This window comes from Artemia sp. Qi Xiang Cuo, chromosome 17 (genome assembly GCF_049724085.1).
Source record: "Artemia sp. Qi Xiang Cuo chromosome 17, ASM4972408v1, whole genome shotgun sequence".
Classification (NCBI taxonomy): domain Eukaryota; kingdom Metazoa; phylum Arthropoda; class Branchiopoda; order Anostraca; family Artemiidae; genus Artemia; species Artemia sp. Qi Xiang Cuo.
Window position 1 is genome coordinate 39,875,994 of NC_142810.1, and position 23,391 is coordinate 39,899,384.

Consider the following 23,391-nt stretch of genomic DNA (forward strand, 5'->3'; position numbering starts at 1 on the left):
ATGATGAAAAGGACGAAATTTTGAAGGTACGTTCGTTGCTTACGGGTGTTTTTCAGTCCCGTCAAATTTCAAAGCTCGTTGTTCACATATTTAGAAGATATATCAGGTTCTCTCACTGAATTTTTTCAAAATGATCCAACCCAAAAGGGAGAGGGGTGGATGCTCTGAACTTTACACTTCTATTGTCTATAGCTGACTTATAGTTGCCAGTCCCCTGTAATAAGCAAAATATTTAAGCTCTCAAGGTTATTTTTCCTATTGTAATTCTTGGAACCTTGCTCACGGTGTTCGATGGTCAAGGAAAGACGAGGGAAAAAAGTATTAAGTTCAGATTATTAATTTTCCTGCCTTGGGCAAACTTTTTAGCACCCTTGTTAAGAAACTCGCTGGTGCGACCGAAAAATTGGAGGGCAAGTAAGCACCCTACCATTCCACTTTTTCCAAAAATCATCCGATCAAAATTTCGAGACGACTTTTTTCTTCAGCATAGTTGAAAGGCCCAATAACTAGGTCTTTAGAGATAAAATGACTTCCTACAACCCCCGGGGAAAGGTTTTTAAGTTATAAAATTCACCCATTGTTTTATTTGTTATTGGGAAGTATGCATATATTATTCGGGTCGGGAGGGAGGACGAATTTTCTGCTGGGAAGATTTTGCATGGGGATAATTTTCCATGGAGAAGGAAGGTTCAAGGGGATTAACCTTTCAGGGGAAATTTTACACTGGGTGAATTTTTCAGAATTCCCATACGAAATTTCTGTATATGTCTTGCTTTCTTTTTACGATTGAATTTTAGGCCTGAAGGTGTTAAGGGTAATTGTCAGGGGTAAATTTTTGCCAGGATTGAATTGCTTAGAGAATAGTTCTGTGGGGAGGGAGATTTTTCTGTGGAGGTGGATCAAGGTATACTGACGTTATTTAAAAAAAAACGATTAGAAATTAAATAAAAAAACAAAACAAATTTTTTCAACTGAAAGTAAGGAGTAGTATTAAAACATAGAACAAACAGAAATTATGACGTATATGAGAGGGGTTATTCCCTCCTCAATACCTCGCTTTTTACGTTAAATTTTAAATTGTGTCCCAATTCTTTAAAAACAACCATTGAAACACAAGGGTCGTTTAGTTAGAACAATAAATAACTTTTTAATGAGTATAATAAGACGTGCCTTGAAGTTTCTTTTTCAATAAGAAGTGCCTAAAAACTGTAGCATGAAGAGCGAGGTGTTGAGGGGGGGAACCTCCTCCACCCTCATTTACGTAATAATGTCTGGTCATTTTAAGTTTTAATGCTGCTCCTTACTTTCAGTTGAAAGAACTTATTGTTTTTATTTAATGAAGCTTAGAGATAAAGTAAAAGTATATAAAAATGAATAAAAGTAATTAATAAAAATGCACAAAACAAGAGCCTACTTACAAAAAGTAAGATATAAACTCCCAGCATTCAGTTTTGTTGAGTAATGCCGAAGCGTTGGACGGATATATTTTGCAATATCGACAGTTTTGAACTTGGTTATCAAACACAAAAATATTTAATGCCTTTAGACTCAATTCTTTATAAAAGGTAACGCATTATCTAAGTAATTTGTTCAAAGTAAAACACTGAAATTAAAATTAAGAAAATCAAATAAAAATTTTTAATTTAACACTTCTAATTTAATTTTGAATACCAAAAACCAATATATTTGACACCTTTATTCTTAATAACTGTAAAAAATTAAATCTTTTTCAAAATGACAAATAGATAAATACAATCACTCCGGAAAAAAATATAAATGATAATAAAACACAAAAAACGTATCCACTCAGGAGGAAAATGCCAAAATTCCCAGCATTCCGTCCAGGGAAACATTTCTGATTGCAGTGGCTTTATATATCGCTCGTGCGTACTCTTACAATGCAAGCAAAAGTTGACGGCATATATTTACCGAAATTGCCCCTTATTAAGTTGTTTTCCTTGTGTTTTCTATAATTATACGGACTTTTTGGTGTAAATAACTGCACTAATTACTAATAATTAAATACATATTTAGGATCACCATAAAAAGATGATTCTTTGATTGAATGTTATCAATAGGTAGGCTCTTACACTTTCGTTATTGACAAGGATTGTTATTTACTTACCGTTCATTACTATGATGAGTTTGACTTTTTTTTTTTGTATGTGTGTTACTCCAACCAAATCATATAGAAAAAAGTTCGTGGAAAACTGGAAAGGGGTCACTCAGTCACAAATTAGAGTCTTTATTTTTCTTATTAAGGGTCAAAATATATTGGCAGGCATCCAACAATGGGGCAACACGCTTTTTCTATGGTTTTTCCCTATTCTGCTCTTTTTCCTTTAGTTTCCATATAATTACTTTATAATCCCAAATTTCCAGGGGGCATGCCCTACTTCCCCTGCCAGCGACCATGCTTTGCATAGTCTTAGCCTCAGAGGCGTCATTTAGGGGGGCTGGCTCGGGCTATAGCCCCACCCTGATTTCAGAAGGGGCCTCAAATCAATTGTCACAATCTCTGTCGATTCGAAGTGTGAAAATAAATAGCGTAAAAAAGTGTTCTCAATTAAAACAAGTCTGTTTTTAATATAGCTGTACTTCAAAACAATAAATTGTGGGCTTTATTTTCAAACACATTTATTTAATATTCCTTTTTCATATATCGCAACATATTTTTATTGTATTGTTGTTACAGCCACGGTGACCAACTTTCATTACAACAAAGTAATTGACCCAGGATCCATAATAAAATTATAAATTATAATTACAATGGAGCAGTGATCCCCTCCATATATGCGTATTATGTACTGTATATTTCTTTGGGACTGTTTGTGAATATGTTCTGAGTCGTGTGTGATTCAGGGCTTCTCTGTTTCTGGACTTGGTAAATAAAACAATATTTTGTACAACGGCGGTAGCCAAAGAACAACCTGAGCATTAAAAGAAAAACTCAGACCTATCAGTTGGTGTCAGTTCAAGAAAATTTACGCTGGGGGAGGGAAATGTACTGTTGAATACCCAGAGGGAGAGGAAATTTTATTTTTTTTACATTTTCTTTGAATACCAGGGCAGTGTCATGAGCGACCAATTTTCAGGTGGGCAAGCCCGTATTATATCAATTGTACCGCATGCAATTAACACTGACTACCGTTCTCATAGACTAGACCTTGTGTTGGGTGATTCCATTCAGAACTTGAGATGAATGGCTTCTTTGTTCTCCACTCTTCAAGAGCAGTACTGTTTAATCGCGAATAGCAGTACACCCTATCAACCAGGGCCTTATCAAGGATTTTTGTGTGGGGGTGGGGGTTTACAAAATTTTTTCCCGTGGACTTTGTCTAACATCCTCGACCAACATTACGTTAGCTCGAGACCATTAGTCCGCCTCTTGCGAGCAAGGACGCATCCACTAGGCATACTTTCGTATCTTTAAGGGGCTTTTTTTTTTTTTTTTTTTTTTTTTTTTTTTTTTTTTTTAGTAACGCAAAAACAAGACAAGTATTTACATACAGTTAAATACTACAAGCTAATTTTTTTGATTTTTTTTTTAGACAAGGGCGAATATCTATAAAACGATATCCAGGCGACGATTTTTCTTCCTTGCAAAAATGTCGATGACCTTGTCAGGGCAAATGTCAACGTCTCTATGGACTGCAAGGAAGGGCTAAACCACTCAATCGTTCTTCTCCTGTTGAATTTCTCAGCTAGGTTTTGAGCCTTCTGAGCGTTAAGAAACTTCTTTCCGGAGTAGCAGTGCTAACAGGTAACGTCGCAAGAACAGCCAGAAGAAGAAAACATTTGGAAAAAAGGTAGCGTCGCATGCCTGAAGCGAAGACACAGCAAAAGTAGGCCTCTCTGATACCGGAATATTCTCCCACTTGATGCGTCATAGCTCAATTTCTTGCTTCAGTCAGTCTGGCTCGGGAAGAATATCGCCGTAGAATTCAACCAATGACTCCAGGTTTAATGCCTTCAGATCGAAAGAAACAATTTTGATAGGAGAAAGGACGCTGAGATTTGACAGCAGTTTCTGGTGAAGCACAAATCGTTGTTTCAGCTCGGAAGTGAAGTGGTCCAGAAAAGGAATAAAGAGCGAGCTTCTATAGTGGTCTAGAAGGTCTGGATCGTCTGCATGCATACTCCGGCCACCTCTCGTCCTTGGACGAGTCATCTCCAGTCCTAAGTCGCTGGCAAAACGCTGAGCTTCGTCGAAAATAGACGTGAAAGCAGTAGCAGAATTTTCTCACATTTCCTTGGTTTTTAAAAGTACAGTTTCCACGTGTCTGCATGCAGCTGCCAAATTACAGTCAGCTAACTGAAAAGTCTTGCGCAGTGGAAGCCTAAGGTAGAAAAGCTCTTTGACCACATGGAGACACACAACAAATTGCGACTGGCTCATCGTGTCCAGCAACTGCGCCACTTTTGCAGACGTTTCTGCATTTCCCTTCTCTTCAAGAGCTTCCAGGGATCGCAGGATTGGTCGGTACAGCTCAAGAAAAAGCACGACAGATTCGTGGCGCTCCACCCATCTTGTTTCGCAGATTCCGGTTAAGGTATGTTTCCTCGAATCCGGTAGTATTTCGTTGATCTTCTCTTTTAAATTCCTGTGTGGGGAAGTATGGTAAAAACTGCAGACTTGTGACAAGACACCGAAGAAATGCTTAAACGCCAGAATAGAGAATACAGAAGAGATGACTAAGTTGAGTCTGTGCGCACTACAATGGACGTAAAGCGCCTTCGGATATTTTTCACGTATAACAGCCTGGACACCCCTAAGGTGCCCACTCATCGCTGCTGCACCTTCATATCCCTGACCAACCATCTTGTTAAGATTAAGACCAAGGCTTTCGAGAAATCGCAGAATTGATGAATCCAGACCTTGCCCAGTCAAATTAAAAACTGGGGGAAAAACGATTGCATTATACGGGCAAATTACTTTTGAAAGTGTAGTAGATAATAAAAGATAGCAGCTTGTTATCTGACGGGTACGCTGCTTCATCAGAACACGCCAGAAAGTGGTAACTTATGCTTACTCTTTCTGCAAGAATTGATGAATAAGCTCTCCGAATGCGGCGATAATACCATTCTGAATGGTGGGAGAAAGATATGTGGCATTTCCGGCCGCAGAAAGAAGATGGTCCTTCAGAACATCGTCACCGTGTCTCACCCTCAGCCTCAGTAGTGCTCGGAAGTTACCATCATTGTGAGAAGGTTCTGGATCCGAGACCGAAATGGGGCCGGAAACGTTGGTACCACGAAGGGAAAGCCATTGCCGCCCACAAAATATCCCCGTCTCAAAAATTGGTCCCAACTTCTGGCGATTTTCTTGAACCTGCGCTTTCCGCGCCGCGTCTACTTGGTGCACGATATTGTCCTGCCTTTTCTCCGAGACAGAAATGAAGTTTTTAGCCGATATAGTGCAGTTTCTATGAAACTCTGCTTGTTGGTGAGCTGTGAAGCGCTCTATCTCATTCTTCCAGTTCCTGAATGGTTTGGTGACTAGATTCCCCAAGCGCTGGTGGCAGCCTTTGCCAGCTGTCTCTGACAAGAACAGAACGCAAAATCTGCAAAAAGCAGCGTCCTCAGACGGAGAGTAGGACAACCAAATGAAATGAGCGAGCCAAGTTAACTGAAACTTCAGCTTCCGTTTTTCGGATACTGGAAAAATATAGGAGATATCTGGAGTCAAAGGGCTCTTCAGCAAATGAAGTTTAGAATTTGCATCAAGACTGGATGATTTGTTGACAAAACGGCCGATGTGATTTGCAAACAACGACAGAGACTGGGTTGGTGCAGGTGCGTGTTGCGTCGTGGTTGGTTCCAGTGTGCGTGATTCAGAAGCTTCAACGATGGCTCCAGTTCCCTTCAGATCCACAGGTGTAGATAAATGCTCCGCAAACGTCCCGCTAACACCACTGTCAGAAACATCCCTGGTCCGCTTGGGTGTGAAAAACGACGGGATGTCATACTTGCTCTTCATGTTGAAAATCGCTCTTCTCTTATCCAAGTCCTAAATTGAACTGAACTGACAATCTTACACTCTCTTATAACATTTACATTGAGCCCCCATTAATCCTAATTTATTATGCAAGGTCTGACCTTGCATAATAAGGCGAACATGGGGTTACCTAATTGCGTAAGCTGATCACAACCGTTTACCCCCAAAATTGCAATAGGACTTTTGTATGTCACAAAATGCAATAGGATAATAGCGCATATTAACTCTAATTTACTATGCAAGGTCAGGTGAACATGGGGTTACCTACGGCTACCTAATTGCGTAAGCTGATTAGAGCCGTTTACCCACAAAATGCAATAGGATTTAGTGTGGGAGCATATTTGTTTTCTGGTAAGGTTTTGTCTTTACAGGTATTTTTTAGACTAATTTTCGACTCGGTCAAAAATTTCGGGGGGGGGGGGTCAAACCGGGTAACCCCCCCCCCCTGGATACGGCCTTGCTACCAACTGTTTGTTAATGTTCAGAAAGCCACTGGCATAAATCTTCTTCAGCTAGAGTAATCATCTACAAAAAGATGGGCTGACTGTAATATATCGGTGAAAAAAGTACTGAATAGATACAACTGTATTTTGGCTGTTTTATCAATTACCACAACATCTAGTGACGGGGAATCTGCAGCTCAAGCCTACGAATTCGTATACGTCAGTTATTTGAATTTATGCTTATATTCTATCTAGCGGAAAAAATTGCATCGCGAACTCTGTCTGAGCAGCTGCAGAAGTTAGACCTAGTTTTCTCTAGTAGCTACTGGTCTTATTGTAGGTACGCAAGATAAAATTATGGATATGCGAACTGACGATCGTTTTGATGAAACCTTTCATAAAGCAAAATAATTTTCTTGTGAGTGCAGTCTCACTGAAGACTCTTTGCAAAATTCTTAGAATTCTGATTCGTCATTTAAAAGACCAAAGCGTGCACAGCAAGTAGCTTGCTGCTTATGTGATTTTGTAATCATGTCGACTTTGGGAAAAAGCAATCTTACTGAAGTGAAAAATAAACTAAAATGCTTTCAGATGGGATCATTTTCTTGTGACAGACAGATTGTGCTCCAAGATTGAAAGTCGCTTCGTGAATGCTCCCTGCACTTTACCAGTACTAGCCGACTAGCTAGTGTGGAATTGCATTACAAAGAAGCCTACATTGAAACAACTCTGTTGGCCTCGCAAGTGGATCTTGTGAGAAGATGTACCCTCATTAGCTAATACGCCAAAAGATTTCTTTGAACTTCGCGATTGTCTGAAAGCAATGTCAATAGTGTATTTCGAAGTTTTGAAAATTATGCAAATCTTCATTACTCTGTCTATCACAATGGCTAGTAAAGAGATATATTTTTCTACACTAATCCTGATTAAAACACATTTAAGATCAACAGTAGGTGACGAAAGGCTCAGTTATCTGATGTTGATATTTAGCGGAAAGGCTCTTATGAAATTGTTTGACTTCAATACTATGGTTAGAAAATACATTTAAATATATAAAATTATTGTATAAAATTAAAGAATACATATGGTTAGAAAAATACTTTTAAAAAAATGAGACCTTCTTGGTTCTCAGTGTTGCAATATAACTGTGAATTTACTTTCCAACTTAAGTTCTCTCTGTATTCATTATTAATTTAAAAAAAAACTTTATCCACAAAATCATTTTTTCAAAGAAAAGTAAAGACCTCCATTAAACAAAAATCAAGTGAAAATAAAATCAAATAATCTACCAAGCGTAAAACTACCACCAATCAGTATTGATAAATAAATGAAACCAAAAACGAATATAATTTACAATAATTTAACGAGCCAGGCCCTAAACAAGCACAAATCACTACAAGTTGGGCGCAGAACCCCCTATGCCTTCCCAAGGCAAGAACATAATTTGCACTTTACTGAAAAAATATAAACCGAATGATTTAACTTTTATAACTTCAATAAATAAAATAATATTAACATTTTGATTACTAAATATCAGTATATGTATATTAAACTGACAATGCACATTCATTTGTATTTTTTCAGCAAAGTGCAAATTATGTTCTAGCATTGGGAAGGAATAGGGGTTTTGAGCCCAAGGAGTTTTGTTAATTTCGGCTCGTTTTGAGTTTGACTCGGTTATTTATTGTAATTTCTGTTTGTTTTGGGTTTCATTTATTTATCAATGTTGATTTGTGGTAGATTCACGCTTGGTAGATTATTTGATTTTATTTTGGCTCATTTTTTGTTTAATGAAGTTCTTTACTTTTCTTTGGAAAACTTATTTTGGGGAAAAAGTTTTTTTTTAACTAATTTCTATTCGTTTTATATTGACATTGTCTTATAAAGGAAAAAGAAAGGAATACGTTAAATCTTATTGTTTTTTCAAAACTTTATGATTTGACCTGATATTTGTTTGCTGGAGAAAAATTTTCAGCCGTTTTTAACTACTTACACCCTTTTAAAAATCTGCACACACATAGTAGTGTTAATTTAATTTCATACCTCCTCTAGTTGACCTGAAATGGAAAACTTGACATCATTCGCAAAAAAATTTGTTTACTTTCTTTGATAGCTTGGATACACTTACGCGATTTTGATTTGGTTAAATTTTTAGAGTAGAAGCAGCCCCGAAAGTTTGAACATAATACCCTCAGTCGTTCTTGGGATACTACTGAGATGCCTTATTGGGAATTAGCATTAACACAGTGCATTTTCATTTAATCTTATCGCAACATTTAGTTTTTAAACATAAAGTCAAATGGGACGGTGGGCGTGGGAGGGGGTTAGTGTCCCTTCAATCACTTTCGACTATCAAAAAGGGCATCAGCCATTTCTGTTTTTTTTCTCCCGCACAAGCATTGCTTCAGGGAATCGATGATGTATATATATTTTTTTTAAATAAACCCAATGTTACTTGCTTAAAAAATGAGCCCTTTTCGAAGTTCCTACGACAACTCCTTCGATACAAAGTGCCCTGGTCTAAACAACAACAACAACAAAATAATAATACATTATACCCACATCGATCTGTACTATAAAAATATCAAGCCTTCCAATCACTTTCTACTATTAAAAAGGGCACTAGGCCTTGCGATTTCCAACTAAATGACCCCTTTTTGAGTTTCTACGACAACACTTCCTATAAACACCTTATATGCCCCCAGGACATAAATTACAACCCTCTAAGTGGTTGTCATCCTCAAAGACCTAATTTCCAGAACTTTCAACTACGTTAAACAAAATGGCTGTCTCAAAATTTTGATTGGATGTGTCTGGGAAAATGGTGGGCGTGAGAGGGGCGTTTGTCTTTCTCCAATCACTTTAAACTATTAAAAAAGGCACTAGCCCTTTCAATTTCCAATCAAATGAGCCCTTTTGAAGTTTTTACGACAACGCTTTCAATAAAAACCTTATATGCCCCAGGGGATAACTTACAACCCTCGCCCTGAGGGCGGGGGGGGGGGAGGGTGTCATCCTCAAAGAACTGATTTCCCGAACATTCTACTACGTTTAACAAAATGGCTATCTGAAAATTTTGACTGCATGTGTTTGAGGGATTGGTGGGTGTGAGAGGGGGATTAGTTACCCTCAAATCACTTTCAACTATTAAACAGGGCATTATCCCTCTAAATTTCCAATTGAATGAGCCCCTTAGGAAGTTTTTACGACTACTCTATCATTAAAAATCTTATATGCCCCAAGGTCATAACTTACAACCTTTGCTCTGGGGACTCTGGGGGGTTTGTCATCCTTAAATACATAATTTCCAGAACTTTCAACTACGTTGAACAAAATGGCTATCTCTAAACTTTGAAAGAATGTGTTTGGGGAAATGGTGGGCGTGAGAAGGGGGTTAATTACTCTCCACTCACTTTTGACTATTAAAAAGGGCAATATCAATTTCCAATCAAATGAGCCCCTTTACAAATTTCTACAACAACTTTCTATATAAACCTTACATGCCCCCAGGGCATAACTTACAACCCTTGCACTGAGGGCCCTGATGGGGCTAAAATCCTAAAAGACCTAATTTCCAGAACTTTCGACTACTTTCAACAAAATTGATAACTTAAAATGTTTATTGGATATGCTTGGGGATATGGTGGCCGTGAGAGGGGTTTAGTTGCGCTACAATAACTTGCGACTATTAAAAGGGCAATAGCCCTTTCATTTTCCAATCAAATAAACCCTTTTTTTGCAACATCGCTATCTATAAAAACCTTACATGATCCCAGGGCATAACTTACAACCCTTGCCCTGAGGGCTGTGGGGGGATGGGTTGTCATCCTTAAAGCCTTACTTTCCAAAACTTTCAGCTCCGTTGATCAAAATGGATATCTAAAAAGTCTGCTTGGATGTCTTTGGGGAAAAGGCGCGCGAGGAAAAGGGGTTAGTTGCCCTCAAATCACTTTCGACTATTAAAAAGGGCACTAGCCCTTTGAATTTCAAATCGAATAAGCCCTTTTTCAAGTCTCTGCCACAAAGATTTCAATAAAAACCTTATATGCCCCCAGGGCATAACTTATAACCCTTGCCCTGAAGACTGTGGGGGGAGTGTCCTGCTCAAAGGTATAATTTCCTGAACTTTAAAGTGGGTGGAACAAAATGGTTATCTCAAAATTTTGATTGGATATGTTTGAGGAAATGGTGGGCGTGGAAGAGGTGTTAGTTGCCTTCCAATCACTTTAGACTATTAAAAAGGGCACTAGTCATTTCAATTTCCAATCAAATGAGCCGTTTTTGAAGTTTCTACGACGATGCATTCTATAAAAACCTTATATGCCCCCAGGGCATAACTTACAACCCTTGGCCTGAGGGCTGTGGGGGAGTGTCTTCCTCAAAAACATAATTTATATCTGGAAATCCGCAACACTGAACAAAATGGCTACTTAAAAATTTTGATTGGATGTGTTCGGGGAAAAGGTGGGCGAGAGAGGGGGGCTAGTTGCCCTCAAATGACTTTCGACTATTAAAAAGGGCACTAGATCTTTGAATTTCCTATCGAATGATCCCTTTTTCAAGTTTCTATGACAAAGATTTCAATAAAAACTTATATTTGCCCCAGGACATAACTTATAACCCTTGCCCTGAAGACCGGGGGGAGTGTCCTGCTCAAAGGTATAATTTCCGGAACTTTCAACTGCGTGGAACAGATTGGCTATCTCAACATTTTGATTTGATGTGTTTGAGGAAATGTTGGGCGTGGAAGGGGTGTTAGTTGCCTTCCAATCACTTTCGATTATTAAAAAGGGCACTAGCCATTTCAATTTCTAATCGAATAAGCCCTTTTTGAAGTTTCTATGACAAAGCGTTCTATAAAACTTTATATGCCCCCAGGGCATAACTTACAACCCTTGTCCTGAGGGATGTGAGGGGGTTGTCATCGTCAAAGACCTAATTTACAGAACTTAAAACTACGTTGACTAAAATGGCTATCTCAAAATGTTAATTGGATGTGTTTGGGGGAAAGGTGGGCGTGGGGGGGGGGGGGCTAGTTGCCCTCCAATCACTTTCGACTATTAAAAAGGGCACTTGCCCCTTTAATTTCAAATCGAATGAGCCTTTTATGAATTTTCTATGACAACGGCTTCTATAAAAACCTTATATGCCCCCAGGGCATAACTTACAACCCTTGCCCTAAAGGCTGTGGGGGAGTATCCTCCTCAAAAACATATTTTCTGTCTTGAAATAAACTACGCTGAACAAAATTGGCTATCTACAAATTTTTATTGGATGTGTTTGGGGGAATGATGGGTGTGGGCGGGGAGGCTAGTTGCCCTCCAATCACTTTCGAATATTAAAAAGGGCAATAGCCCTTTGAAATTCAAATCGAATGAGCTTTTTTTGAAGTTTCTACGACAATGCCTTCTATAAAAGCCTTAGATGCCCCCAGGGCATAACTTAAAACCCTTTCCCCGAGGGTTGTGGGGGAGTGTTTTGCTAAAAAAACATATTTTTATCTGGAAATCAACTACGCTGAACAAAATGGCTATCTCAAATTTTTGATTGGATGTGTTTGGGGGAATGATGGGTGTCGGGGGGAGGGGGGCTAGTTGCCCTCCAATCACTTCCGATTATTAAAAAGGGCACTAGCCACTCCAATTTCCAATCAAATGAGCCCTTTTTGATGTTTCTACGACAACTTTGTCGATACGAAGTGCCCGTGTATGCAGGAAAAAAAACTTTGTGCCCACATCGTTCTTTACTTAGTCAGCGCTATTGCGCTGCCAATGAAATACTTTTAAATTGCTTCTTAATATACTTTAAAATACTTTAACTTTTTAAATACGATTTAATTTTAATTGCAGCTTTTGGAATGCAATTTAAATAATTTTAAATTGCTTCTTACTATTATTAGTCGATTTTGGGAGAGACCTGTGCTAACCGCTATGAAGAAATATTGCTCTTCAACAACTGTGAGCCAACCAATTAAGGCGGCTCATAGAAGTTGCTTAAAGCTAGTCTCCATTTGGTAGATTGTGCCATTCTGCCATCTTGCAGAAAAAATAACGTCGAAGGTTGTAGTATCTGCAAACTGCCAATACGGAGCCGGAAAAGAAGTCTCCATTGAAATAAAATTTGCAGATTGGCGGTGTAGATATGCAGAATCTGCCAAATGGAGACTGGCTTTTAGCCCCCCCCCCCTAGTTCAGAATGAAATGACGCCACTGTTTGGCTTCAACTATGTTAAAGCTAATTATGCCAGCAATGATTGAAAACATACTCCTCTATCATCTAAGATGTTTTTACAGAACGAGTTGGCTCATTTAAACTTAGAATTTGGAAATGTCTCAAGACTCAGACCGTAATGTAAGCGTCACTTTAGTTATTTCAGTTTTCACGTCAGGCGATTATGTTGATGATATACAGGAACTACGTTTATCATAATCATTGATCTTTATTGATTTTCTATTTTTAAATAGCCTAATTAATTTTGAAAAAATTGTCAAGACTCATATATTCATATTTATCAAGCTTCGTCTTGTTTGTCTCAAAAATAATTCCATATGGTAATTGTTTTTTTTTATGTGCCTTAAACTTTGAAGATAGTCTACCTCAAGGCCTGGCATAGGCTATGAAATTTTGAATGCCTAGGCAAGCCAAATGAAATTTTGGTTCAGGGAAAAATGTATCGGCAGTGAAGCCCTCACATCAATGTAGATCATCTAAACTAAATTTTACATTTAGGTAAATTTTTATCAAATCATATTAGCCTATTGACTTACAAATTAAGTGAATAGGCTATACTGCTTGATGCCCTTTTTTATGCCCTTTCCAAATATAATAATCATTTTTGTTGGAAATGAATTTTACCCCCACACCTATAGCCTATATACCAATTCAGGGTAGCCTATATCTTTGCAGATTGGGGGGTGGGGGTAAATTTTAAACTTACCTTCCATGTACATCAGAAGTAAAATTTGCCCCCCCCCCGAATGTGCAAATATATACCCTGAATTTGGATATATAGGGGTGGGGGTAAAATAAATTTCCAACAAAAATTGGCTGTAATTGAAAATCCTAGACATTGAGTTCTAGAATCTAAAACTCAATGTCTAGCCAAGTGCTTTGTCTAGCATGTATAGCTAAGCACCACATTTAACTTGTGAATGGCTGTTACCTAGACTTGAATTCTGGCTAGACATGGGATTCTTGCTGGACATGCTTGTGAATGCTGCTTAAATGCAACACTAGATGTCATTTTTTATGTTCTTTCTGAATTTAACAATTGATTTCCTTGCAAATTCAGTTTAAGCCTTTTTTGTACCCTTGAAAATGATAATTTCTTTCTATGCTTTCTGATATAATAAAAAGGGTTAAAGCATTGGTTTCAAACTTTCTATTTCATTATCAAATCAATTTTGGTTAAAGATTTAGAACTGTGACTCCTGATAAGGAGGCATGTTAAGAAATCAATTCATACTTTAAAATATGTAGGCTATAATGATCCTAGTTAACATATTATCCAAGGGGAGAATCTTTATTGTCAAGTCTTTCCTCTTTTTTCCTTCTTATTCCAACTTAAAAGAAAAAAATTACAATTTTTTCCACACTAAAATGCAATGCATAAAACTTTTGAAATTGCTGCTATAAATTGTTCTTATAGTTAGCATTCATCCTGGTCATTGTTCATTCTGTTTTTTTTTAATGAGCAGTGTCAAAAATACAAAATATTAATACAACTTAACCTAACTTCAATTAAAAATCAACAGACTTGGACAGACAATGTGCTATCTATAAGAACAATTTATAGCAGCAATTTCAAAAGATTTACACATTACATTCAGTGTGGCAAAAATTGTAATTTTACTTTTAAGTTGGAAAAAGAAGGAAAAACTTGATGATAAAGGTTCTCCACTTGGATAATATGTTAGCTAGGATCATTATACATATTTTAAATTAAGAATTGTTTTCTTAACATGTCTCCTTATCAGGAGTCACAATTCTAAATTTATACCCAATTTTGTTAGAGTTAAATAATCTACAAGTATTGATTTATCACAATTTAGTTGATTTTTTTATTCAACTTAATCTTGATAAATCAATGTCTGTGAGTTATACAACTTTTACAAAATAGATTTATTATGAAATAGTAAGTTTAAAACAAATGTTTTAACTCATTTTTATATTAAAAAAATATAGAAAGAAGTTATTATTTTCAAGGGTCCTAAAAGGGCTCAAAATTGAATTTGCAAGAAAAGCAATTATTATATTCAGAAAGAGCATAAAATGGGGCATCAAGTGATATGTTAACTTTATTCATAGGTCAATTATATGAACTGCTCAATATTTACCTTAAGGTAATTACTACACTTTCCAAGAATAAAGATGAATCCTATAGATGCTGATCTGTTTTTTTTCCTGGCCTTGTTTTTTGGGTGAGGAAACCCACTTGCTGGGGGGGGGGGTGTTTGTCTGTTTTTGTCATTGTATTTATGTTGCTAATAAATGAGCTTGAACTTGAAGAAATGAAACTTAAAACAAATGCAGGCTAATAAATTACAATAGAAATAGATTACAACAAATAAGGATAATGCAATTGTATAGTCACTTAAAACTATGGTAGACAGAATGCAACCATTTCTCATTGTATTTACAAGCTCTTTCTCTTCACTTTGCATTTATTATGAAATAGTAAGTTTAAAACAAATGTTTTAACTCATTTTTATATTAAAAAAATATAGAAAGAAGTTATTGTTTTCAAGTGTCCTAAAATGGCTTAAAATTGAATTTGCAAGAAAAGCAATTATTATATTCAGAAAGAGCATAAAATGGGGCATCAAGTGATATGTTAACTTTATTCATAGGTCAATTATATTTATTTATTTATTTATTTATTAATACCAAGATACGGTAAGTTTTAACAAGCTTGTCGCACAAACCAATTATAAAAAAGTCTATAACAATGTCAATGACATAACAAAAACATACAGTAACTGAAAAACATTGGAAAAACAATTTTACTGAAACATACAATAACATACCAAATTAACTGAAACATATCTGTTAATAATTGAAACCTACAAAAAAGTAAGCCTACAAAATAACTGTCACACTGTCACAAATCAGGTAATACAAAAATAAAAATAATCTCAAAATGGATTGTGATAGGACCTAGTATATAAATCTGTAGAGGCTAAACCACCTTTGAAAGACTGGACCGTGGTACTTGCAAGTATTTCTGATGGAAGAGCATTCGCATTCTTCCAAACTTAGCTAGTTAAAGAGTCTTTGCCCATTATTTTCTTTGAATATGGTGGGTAAATCTTGTGTTGATGTTGAAGGGTACTATTATATTCTGTAGAAGGGAAAAAGTGAGTTGGGGTGATATTATCAATATTCCTAACAATGTGAAATGTATTTATTACATCAGCTCTATCACGTCTGAACTGGAGAGAAGGCAACTGTAGTCTTTGCATTCTCTGGTGGTAAGGTAGATGACTCAGGAAATGGTATGAGTTTGGTGGCCCTATGTTTCACTCTCTCAACCCTCTCTCTATCTCTCTTATTAAGGGGATACCATACTGATGAGCAATACTCAAGTATTGGACGTACAGTGGATACATAAAGTGAAATCAATGAACGAAGGTTAAACTTAGAAAAAGTACACCTTAGACATAATAATTGGTAATTAGCCTTATGGGTGATATCCGATACATGTTTATTAAATTTGAGACTTGAATCAAAGCAAATCCCAAGGTCACGAACATATTCCACACTTGAAATTGATTTACCAACAACAAAGTAATGGTAATGCTGAGGAATCTGCGCAAATAGTGCACAGCATTGCACTTGGTTTCATGAATGAACATAGAGTTTGCAGTACACCACTGGCCAAGAGCAACCAAATCCTCTTGAAGTAAAGAAATCTCTAGTTCACTCATGACTGGCCTGTAGATTTTTACATCATCTGCAAACATTTTTATGGTCGAATTCCTAACAACGCCTGGTAAATCATTGATAAAAAGGCAGAAGAGTACTGGCCCAAGACAACTGCCTTGTGGAACTCCACTTATGACAGAAATAGGTGATGACAAAGCATCACCTACTGCAACCTCTTGGGTTCTATTTGTAAGATAATCTGTTATCCATGCTTTAGTTTGTGGGCCTATACCATATAGTTGAAATTTTTTTTATCAGAAGTGGAATGGAAATTTTTTTGAATGCTTTGGAAAAGTCAATATAAATACAGTCAAACAAAATACCATTATCAGCCATAAAATGAAAATCACAAATCACCTCTAGAAGTTGCATGTTACAAGATCGTTGTTTATGGAAACCATGCTGAGCAGAATGCCATAAGTTGTTTTCCTCAAAATGTGCTTGGATTCTTCTCACCACAATTTTCTCCATTATACAGGAAAAGATTGATGTATTTGAAATTGGTCTGTAATTATTGAAATGGGACTTCTTGTACATTCTTGTACATTCTCTGAACCATTCTTGTACAATGGCCTAATGATAGTCCTTTTCCAAGCTGAAGGACATTTACCAGATGAGAGACAAAGATTAAAAAGATATGTGAGTGGCCCAGCAAGCACTGATGCAAGTTCACGTAACATCACATTAGAAAATCCATCAATATCTGGTACCTTTCCTGGATCAAGATTTCGGAGTGTCAGATAAACCTGTTGGACTGTAAACTCTGAATCAACAAACTCTTTTGTTAAATCTGGAGGAATAAACTGAGTGTGTGTTATGGTACGTGTTTGAGTAAAAACTGAACCAAATACCTTATTGAAAAGTTGTTATTTTACAAAATCATCATCAATATGTGATAAAGTTTTAGGATCTATAAAGGAAGTGGAAGGTGGGAATTGTGAAATTTGATTCCTTCTCACATATCTCCAAAATCTTTTTGGGTAACTTTGGACTGATGCTATCACATTTATTTCTACCTCTTGACAATTTAAACGAAGAAATTTAGTTGCTCTGTTGCTAGCTCATTTATAATTTAACCAAGAATCTAAGGTTTTAAATCTTAAATGATCATGCCACCTATCACCCTTTTCTTTTAGCATTTGTACAATATACCAAGAAAGGATCTGTCTATTTTTGAAAAACTGTCTACTAGTATATATTGGTACATATTGATCCTTACCTTCTATAAGGGTCTGCTTAATAAAATCAAAAGATGCATCAACAGTAGCATTACACTGCTGCAACTCCTCTCGTATAGAAAAAGATAAAATATACTCTGAAAATGCAATGTAATTTCCTTTATCATAATCATATTGGGGAGAATGATTTAGAATATCAGAAGAACCTACCACACAATTTAGAGATATCACCAATACCACGTGATCACTTTTTTCTAGTGGTGGCAAAAATTCAACACTAGCAACATCATCTGGTGATTTTGTAATTACAAGGTCTAAAACTGAAGGGGCTGAATTAGTGCGCAAACGAGTAGGGTTTTGAATGTGCTGATACAAATAATGTTCTTGTAAAGTTTCTAGGAAATGATTTTCAAATGACTCATCAGAAAGTTGTGTTGTACCTGATGTCCAATCAATAGAAGGTAGGTTAAAGTCACCAACTACTAGAAATTTAGAACTAGATAAAGAGACAGTGGATAAATACTGCAATATTTTTCTATTATTAAATGAAGACAATTCACAAACACTAGGACTACGATAAATGGCTACAACTCTAAAAGCAATTGAGGACCCAGGTAATTTCACATCAACTACTAAGGATTCACTTATAATTGAAGAAATTGGGTCATTAACTTCAGTATACTTCAATGAGGTATGAACATAAATGAAAATTCCACGCTTATAATTATCATTTATAATGAGATTATAATCAGGCACTTCCTGGAAAAATATAGCTGGGTGCTGACAATTCTTGGGTAGTGATTCTGTAATAACAATAACATGGGGTTTGCAGGTTGATATTAGGGCATGAAATTCATCAATTTTTGTAGATAAACAGTCTGCGTTTGTATACAGAACCGATAAATTACTTTGCTTGTTAATACTATGTAGAGGCAGGGAATAGGTTTTTAAAGGGCCATTCTGTTGTTTGGGGTAATGGCAGCCCGTTTTGGCATGTTTTTTTGTCACTATACAGCCATTTTTTATTCCTAAATTTTTCTCACCAGGAGCAGCTTTTTTCTTGATTTCTTCTACTAATCTTTTTTGTGGAGCCGGTCCTCTATTTAGGTATGTGGAAATAATCAACTGTCTCCCTTTTTAATGTAGGACTGTGTTAGGATGTCAAATTAATTTTTAAGGGAATTGACTGAGAACGGTAAGGGATCTGGTTAATTGTACGAGTTTGGAGCATTTGAGGTGTTGTTATTTCTTGTCATCCTTTGAAAATTGGTCACTGCATCTTCACCTACAATTTGAAACATATTTTTAAGAAAATTTCGTAAGAACTGTAAGTCATTGGTTTGGGGTGGAACACCATATGTAACTAAATTCATACGTCTTTTCAGTCTGTCATTTTCTTGTAGCACCATCTTTTGAACTTCAGTTTTCAGCTTAACGTCAATGGTATGATTGACCATTTCCTCAACATTGGCCATGGACACCTTAGATGAGATAATATTTTGTAGACTCTGAACTCTAGCATTAATACCTTCAAGAGAGGTACGCATTTCACCCATTTTGAAAACCAACATACATAGCTTTCATTTCACTACAGTGCTCATTAAGAGCTGACTTCAGCAGCTGGGGAAGTTCTTCCTGGGCTGAACCTCTAGATTTACACATGGGGCATACCCAGGTGCTACCAAGTCGGTCATTCATTTTTACAAAGATATCATATTCAGAGGAGGACATTGATAGGCATTGTGCACACAACCATTGGTCACATTTATCATATTGCATAGCACAAGAACTGTTGTCAAGTAAACACCCAGCAACAGCATATTTATCAATACCTTTTACAGGAGTAATTGGTTTCTGACATTTGTTACTTTGTGGAAGGGGCATCACACTGGTAAATAGACTACTGAACTGGCTATAATTTCAAAACTTCCAATAGGTGTGCAGATTCTATAATCAATAATCAACTATACTGAGGCTACCAGGACTACTAAGGTGAGGGGTAACACAACAAAGCAGAACATACACTTGTATAGTTAGTAGTACCCCACTGTCACAACTGTAGGCTACTAGTAAACATAACCAGCAATAAATGAGGAATAAAAATCCAAATAAGCTCACTCTTTTGAACTTATCAAAATGCAGGAGAAGAAAACAAACCTTGGCCAATTACAAGTGGTAGGCTGTTATTTTTATGTTTAGGCTATTTCGGTTTTTAACAGCTTTTCTTATTTATACAATATGATGATTGTGGTGGCACTATTGATCATATTGGTATTAGTTGTATCGTATCGTATTGGTGGCGTATTGATCACAATTTACCTTAAGGTAATTACTACACTTTCCAAGAATAAAGATGAATCCTATAGATGCTGATCTGTTTTTTTTCCTGTCCTTGTTTTTTGGGTGAGGAAACCCACTTGCTGGGGGGGGGGTGTTTGTCTGTTTTTGTCATTGTATTTATGTTGCTAATAAATGAGCTTGAACTTGAAGAAATGAAACTTAAAACAAATGCAGGCTAATAAATTACAATAGAAATAGATTACAACAAATAAGGATAATGCAGTTGTATAGTCACTTAAAACTATGGTAGACAGAATGCAACCATTTCTCATTGTATTTACAAGCTCTTTCTCTTCACTTTGCTTTTTCTTTTTTTATACTGACCTCAATTTCTAAATGTTTTTTGTTGATATTACTGATGTCTAGCATCAGTTATAAGTTAGAATTCCTTGGAGTCTTTCACGGAAGATCTTAAGCAGGAGTTTGCCACCACTAGTCAGTTGACACAAACACTTTCCCAACTGAGAAGAGACATAAAGAGTGACATTTCTGCCCAAGTTAGCAATATTGCTAGCATGGTATCACAAATTGAAAATTCATTGCACTCAGTTTGCACTACCTCAACAGTTCACAACCTAGTGGTATCTACAGTGTCCTCTAAGTTGTCTCAACTTCCATCAGCCCAATTATCTGAATCTGATGTTTGTCAGATAGACGTCTTAATATTGTTGCTTATGGTACCCCCCCCCCCCCCCAGACTGATGATGCAGTTTTCCTGTATAATTATCTCTTTTGCAATTATGGAGTTGACATTGGTGCCCCCCCAGCCCAAGTAAAAAGACTTTCTAATACCTGTCAACCATCTGGTAACCACCCCCTCCTCTTCTCTTCTCTGTACCATCAACTGAATTTAGAAAGCAAATTATACAGAAATCCTCTGAAACAAAAGGATCAATTAGTGTTTTATGGAGATAGTCCTAAGGAAGATTGCATAAATCACAAAGCTCTAGTTGAGGTGCTGAAATGCAGAAAAGCTAAGGGAGAAGTTAATTTGATAATCCATAAAATTGCCACCATTCAAAAAAACTTGCCAGTTTGAGCAATCCCCCAGACTACTCCAATGTCCCACTATTGTATATGCCTCTTTCTACCTCTAATAATTGTTTAAATTTTTATGGACTTGCATCACCTAATTCTGTCTCTGAATAGTCTAGTAGTGAACACAATAATAATAGTTTCTTTCCTGGTGCTGACACTTCTCTTGTTTCTTCAACAACAACTTGTCTAACTAATGTTTCTTCTTTGTCATTTTGCTGTATCCAATAACCTTACCAGTCAATTAGTTCCTGCATCCTCACTGATTCCTACCTCTCAGGGAATGAAATCCCTTAGCTCCAATGTTGATAGCCTCCCTAATAAGATTTCTGAACTTTCTCTTCATATAAAATCTGAAGGAGTGGATGTTGCTGCAATTACAGAAGTTTCTCCAAAAAATACCTTGTCAATTTTAACTCCTGATGAAATAAAAATTGATGATTACCAACTATTTCCTAATCCAAATTCCCCACTTTGCCACCAAGGAGTGTGCCTTTATATAAGAGATGGACTAAATGTTAGTCTAATTCAACTCAATTCTCTGAATACTGATGGAATTGAGTCTGTGTGGATTAAATTACACAATCAAAGAACTTCAATTGTAGTGGGTGTTGTTTATAGAAGCCCCATTGCTCTGTGTGTTATGGACTCTGAATCAAATTTGGCTGCCATGTTGTCTCACATGGTGACCAATTTTGCCAGCTATGAACTTGTCCTTATGGGGGACTTAAATCTCCCTGAAATCCAATGATGGATCTGGTTTTTGTAATAGAGATTCTCCTTTTTTTTTCTGCCCTCTGTGATAATTCCCTCTGTCAAACAATCTCACAACCAACTTGTTTTAGGGAAGGTCAAGTCTCCAACATTCTTGATCTGGTTATACTCAGTAACCCTGACCTTCTTATTAAGAATGTTATAACCACGCCTGTTGGTAACAGTGACCATGTTGTAATTATTTCAGAGTTATGTCTACCTACCATTCAGCCTTCCTCTAAGCAACAAAAGTATGTAAATTACAAAATAGTCTCTGAAAAACTTGCCAAAGTCAACTGGAAAAAGCTTATTACTGATGATATTAAGAAGAGTTGGTCAAACATAAAAATGGAAATTCTAAATCTCTTTCCCTGCTGTTCAAATTATCTTTAAATCTTTCTAGACTACCTCAGGCCTGGAAAACTGCATATAACATTCCTATTTTTAAAAAGGTATAGAGGACCTTGTTGAAAATTATCAACTCATTAGCCTGACATTAGCAGGTGTTAATGTTCTTGGAAGAATAGTCAATTCTGCAATTGTTAAATATCTTGAGGCGAATAATGTTTTACACAGTTCACAACATGGCTTTCTTTCTAGAAGATCTGTTGACACAAATCTCCTTGAATCATATGATCACATCAACAAGTTGCTTGATATTGGGGTTCTAGCTGACATGATTCTGCTTGACTTTTCTAAAGCTTTTGACAAAGTGTGTCACAACCGACTTGCAATTAAATTGTGTGCTGTTGAGCTTGAAGAGAAATCACTGCTCTGGATCCTTGATTTTCTTTACTTGTGAAACCAATGTGTTCAGTTGTCTGATGACTTTGGAGATTGTATTCTTTCTTCCTCAACATGTGTTCTGAGTGGAGTTCCTCAGGGAAGTGTCTTGGGTCTTACATTATTTAATACTTTCATTGATGATGCTCCTTCCATTATCAGCAGTAATTCAAGTCTTTATGCAGATGACATGAAACTTCTTGGGCCAGCTTTGTCCTGTGAAGATCATGCCCTGCTACAAATTAATCTTACCTTAAAAATTACCTTAAATCGCACTTGCTAGCGATATGGACGAGTCCAGTGTACGCCAGTTAGTGATGATAGGGCTGCGGGACATCAGCTTCATCCCATTGCGTGAGCCATAGTTTGGTTTCCCATTCCTTATCGAGATGGGCTTTGAAACTGTCAACGGATGGTGAACTCACTGTCGTTTTGCTCAGATCGTTCCAGAGGCGTATGATGCGGGTGGAGAAGAAATTGTTACTCTTCCTTGTATTAGCACACTTACGAAAAAGCTTCGCTGAATGACCCCTGGTTCTTGACAACTTGGCAGGCTGAAAGAGGTCCTTGTTGTCAGACTTGAGCAGTTTGTATGTCATTATCATATCACCTCTTCACTAACAGTATGTCAGAGTTGTTAGATTGAGGCTCTGCAGTCGGCATGCATACTCTTTGTCTCTGAGCCTCTTTATACATTTTGACGCCCGTCTTTGGACAGAATTGAGAGCCATCTGGTCTTTTTTATTAATTGGCGTGGCGACACACATTCCAAATTCTAATCTCGGTCTCACCAGGCTCTTGTAAAGTTTTGTGATTATTGCAGGGGATCTACTTGTCATTGTACGTTTGATGAGACCAAAAGTTTGGTTCGCCTTTGCTACTGCAGCTCGGGTGTGGCAGTTGAAATTAAGGTCTTCGTCTACAACGACCCCCAGAT

General features: G+C 36.8%; 1 protein-coding gene across 2 annotated transcripts in view; it reads left to right on the plus strand.

Annotated features, from left to right (window-relative positions):
* Positions 1-12,865: 12,865 nt before the first annotated feature.
* Positions 12,866-23,391, plus strand: part of LOC148942191 (uncharacterized) — a 131,422-nt gene continuing 120,896 nt past the window's right edge. The window contains exon 1 of one of the 2 annotated variants that reach the window (XM_089103460.1): positions 12,866-12,992. The gene's annotated coding sequence lies outside the window, so the exon portion shown is untranslated. The remainder of the gene's footprint in view (positions 12,993-23,391) is intronic. The other variant, XM_089103462.1, reaches the window with a different exon arrangement.